Raw genomic sequence first — 4,291 nt, 5'->3', positions numbered from 1 at the left:
ATTTTTGTATGGTTACAGATGGTAACTAGACATACTCTGGTGATCATTTTGAAATGTACAGAAATATTGAACCACTATGTCACATACCAGGAACTAACAACTAACTAATTGGAAGTACAACTAATTGGTTGTAGGCCAATTATACTTCAAAAACAAACAAAAAAATTAATTAAAAAAAATATCAGATTTGTGGCTACCAGAGGCAGGACGTGAGAGAGGGGGAACTGGATGTAAGTGGTCAAAAGGTACAAACTTCCAGTAATAAGATAAATTCTAGGGATGTAACATACAACTAATATAATTAACACTGTTGCACATTAAATATGAAAATCCAAAGGCAATGCCAAAGAATACTCAAACTACCACACAATTGCACTCATCTCACATGTTAGTAAAGTAATACTGAAAATTCTCCAAGCCAGGCTTCAGCAATACGTGAACTGTGAACTTCCTGATATTCAAGCTGGTTTTAGAAAAGGCAGAGGAACCAGAGATCAAGTTGCCAACATCTGCTGGATCATTGAAAAAGCAAGAGAGCTCCAGAAAAGCATCTTTTTCTGCTTTATTGACTATGCCAAAGCCTTTGACTGTGTGAATCACAATAAACTGTGGAAAATTTTGAAAGAGATGGGAATACCAGACCACCTGACCTGCCTCTTGAGAAACCTATATGCAGGTCAGGAAGCAACAGTTAGAACTGGACATGGAACAACAGACTGGTTCCAAATAGGAAAAGGAGTACATCAAGGCTGTATATTGTCACCCTGTTTATTTAACTTCTATGCAGAGTACATCATGAGAAACGCTGGGCTGGAGGAAGCACAAGCTGGAATCAAGATTGCCGGGAGAAATATCAATCACCTCAGATATGCAGATGACACCACCCTTATGGCAGAAAGTGAAGAGGAACTCAAAAGCCTCTTGATGAAAGTGGAAGAAGAGAGTGAAAAAGTTGGCTTTTTCAGCTCAACATTCAGAAAACGAAGATCATGGCATCTGGTCCCATCACTTCATGGGAAATAGATGGGGAAACAGTGGAAACAGTGTCAGACTTTATTTTGGGGGGCTCGCAAACCACTGAAGATGGTGACTGCAGCCATGAAATTAAAAGATGCTTACTCCTTGGAAAGAAAGTTATGACCAATCTAGATAGCATATTCAAAAGCAGAGACATTACTTTGCCAACAAAGGTCCATCTAGTCAAGGCTATGGTTTTTCTAGTGGTCAAGTATGGATGTGAGAGCTGGACTGTGAAGAAAGCTGAGCGCTGAAGAATTGATGCTTTTGAACTGTGGTGTTGGAGAAGACTCTTGAGAGTCCCTTAGACTGCAAGAAGATCCAACCAGTCCATTCTAAAGGAGATCAGCCCTGGGTGTTCTTTGGAAGGACTGATGCTAAAGCTGAAACTCCAATACTTTGGCTACCTCATGTGAAGAGTTGACTCATTGGAAAAGACTCTGATGCTGGGAGGGATTCGGGGCAGGAGGAAAAGGGGATGACAGAGGATGAGATGGCTGGATGGCATCACCGACTTGACGGACGTGAGTTTGAGTGAACTCCGGGAAGTGGTGATGGACAGGGAGGCCTGGCGTGCTGTAATTCATGGGGACGCAAAGAGTCAGACACGACTGAGTGACTGAACTGAACTGAACTGAACTGAAGAGTTCTCAAGAAAAAAAAACAAACAAACTTCTTTTTCTTTTATTTTTTATCTATATGAGACAGTGGATGTTCACTGAACTTATGGTAGTCATTTCATGCTGCATGCAAGTCAAATCATTATGCTGTACACCTTATACAGTACTGTTTGCAGTTACATCTCAAGAAACCTGGAAGAAGAAAAATTAAAAAACTGTAACCACTAATTGACACTGTTTCCTCAAGGGTTCTAAGTTTTAGATTCTTTGATACCATGTGGGCATCAGAGATGATATTCTAAAGTGGTCTTATGTTTCCTGTATGGATTTTTCTGAGTTTTCTACATGCTCCTCCTTGTTCTCAGGTGTTGCTTTTTGCTCTTCCTTAAGTAGAGAGAAAGCTCTCTATATTTCATGTTTGTTTATTTACATGAGGAGTATGTCTCCAGGAACTCTTCCTTTTTACTAGTTGATGGGAAATTCTTCCTGTCAGATTTAGGTCCTAAGGACAGAGTAATGTGTACAGTTCCTACATTCAGTTTCTAGTAATTCTTGTCATTCAGAGTGGGTCTGATATGAATATTTTTCTGTGGTCAGGCTCTCTGCCTGTGGTTGCAAGACAGAGGAATCTACAGCAATTCTTAACACAAATTTAGAATAGTCTGAAGACTACTTTCTGCCAGCATTCATGTCTCCTATCAGACTTCATGTCCCCTCATAGAAAGCATTCTTCTCAGGGACCTAGGCATCCTAAGATGCTGTACACTATTGAGTGACCCCGTCTATTTCTGACGATGCTTTTTGCTGTCTCCGTGTAGAAAGCAACAGGTGCATGGGAAGTAGGGAGAGATGCATTATTGAGTCATAGGTTTTGGTAAGACCACCATGAACTCCATAACAAAGGGCAAGTATTGGAGGTGAATCAAGGGTTTTTTTCTTTTCCATGTTTTTGGCATTCTCTATTATTTTTCGTTGACCTGCAGAATATATGAAATCTAAGTATTTATTAACACGTAAGTATCAGTGATAGATTTAATGGAAAAATATCCCCAAACTTTAACATATGTTCTTTTAGAAGTTTTGTTTTATACTCCCATTGCTAGTTTTTGACTTCTTCCAACCATTGTTATTCTTGAGTCACTAAGTTGTGTCTGACTCTTTTGTGACTCCGGGGACTGTAGCCTCCCAGGTTTTTCTGTCCATGGGATTTCCCAGGGAAGAATACTGGAGTGGGTTGCCATTTCCTCTTCTAGGGAATCTTCCTGACCCAGGGATTGAACTCACATCTCCTGCATTGGCAGGCAGATTCTTTACCACTGTGCCACCTGGGAAGCCCTGGAGAGGGGGGTAGGAGGGGCCTGTTAGGGACATACCAGTAAAGGTTTGAAAAAACATCAGATTCTCTAATCTAGTATAGAGCATAGTGTTGTACAGGAACAAAATTTGCTGCCGTGGAGTGGCAGCTGCGTGGTGCTGGAGCGACTTCAAGGAGATACCCCACATCCAAGGGCAGAGAAGCCCCAGCAAGATGGCAGGAGGGGTAAAAATCATATTAAGTACCAAATCCCATACCTGCCAGAGCCACTCAGAGGGCTCAAGCAAACCTTATGCGCACCAGGACCCAGACCCCAAGGAGACTGAGACAGAACTGTGTTTGAGTATCTCCTGTGGAGGTACAGGTCAGCAGTGGCCTGCTGCAGGGGCAGGTGCTCTGGGTGCAGCAGACTTGGGTATGGCATAAGCCCCCCTGGAGGAGGTCGCCATTAACCCCAACATAGAGCTGCCAGAACTTACACAGAACTGAGAAACAGACACTTGGAGGGCTCAAACAGAACCTTATGTGCACCAGGACCCAGGAGAAAGGAACAGTGACCCCACAAGACACTGACCCAGACTTGCCCGTGAGTGTCCAGGAGTCTCTGGCAGAGGCGTGGGTAGGCAGAGTGGCCTGTGCTGCAGGGTTGGGGGCACTGAGTGCAGCAGTGTGTGCATGGGTCCTTATGAAGGAGGTTTCCATTATCTTCATTACCTCCACCACAGTTTACTGAAACTGAAACTGAAGTCGCTCAGTCGTGTCCGGCTCTTTGGGATCCCATGGACTGTAGCCTACCAGGCTCCTCAGTCCATGGAATTTTCCAGGCAAGAGTACTGGAGTGGGTTGCCATTTCCTTCTCCAGGGGATCTTCCCAACCCAGGGATCAAACCTGGGTCTTCTGCACTGCAGGCAGACGCTTTACCATCTGAGCCACCAAGGAATCCTCTATCATAGTTTGGCCCTAGGTAAATAACAAGGAGGGAACACAGCCCCACCCATCAACAGAAAACTGGATTAAATTTTTACTGAGCATGGCCCTGCCCATTAGAACAAGACTCAGTTTCCCCCTCAGTCAGTCTCTTCCATCAGGAAGCTTCCATAAGCCTCTTATACTTCTCCATCAGAAGGCAGACAGACTGAAAACCACAATCACAGAAAACTAACCAATTTGATCACATGGACCACAACCTTGTCTAACTCAATGAAACTATGAGCCATGCTGTATAGGGCCACCTAAGATGGATGGGTCATTGGAGAGAGTTCTAACAAAGTGTAGTCCACTGGAGAAGGGAATCCCGAACCACTTCAATATTCTTGTGTTGAGAACCCCATGAACAGT

At 43.6% G+C, this 4,291-nt stretch overlaps 1 non-coding gene across 1 annotated transcript; it reads right to left on the bottom strand.

Annotated features, from left to right (window-relative positions):
* Nucleotides 1–3,820: 3,820 nt before the first annotated feature.
* On the bottom strand, nt 3,821–3,892 carry TRNAC-GCA (transfer RNA cysteine (anticodon GCA)). The gene has a single exon. It is a non-coding gene; the product is annotated as a tRNA-Cys (tRNA).
* Nucleotides 3,893–4,291: the final 399 nt, after the last annotated feature.

The sequence above is a fragment of the Bos indicus genome, chromosome 3 (assembly GCF_029378745.1).
Source record: "Bos indicus isolate NIAB-ARS_2022 breed Sahiwal x Tharparkar chromosome 3, NIAB-ARS_B.indTharparkar_mat_pri_1.0, whole genome shotgun sequence".
In the NCBI taxonomy this organism is placed as follows: Eukaryota; Metazoa; Chordata; class Mammalia; order Artiodactyla; family Bovidae; genus Bos; species Bos indicus.
This window is presented reverse-complemented; position numbering and strand designations above follow the sequence as displayed.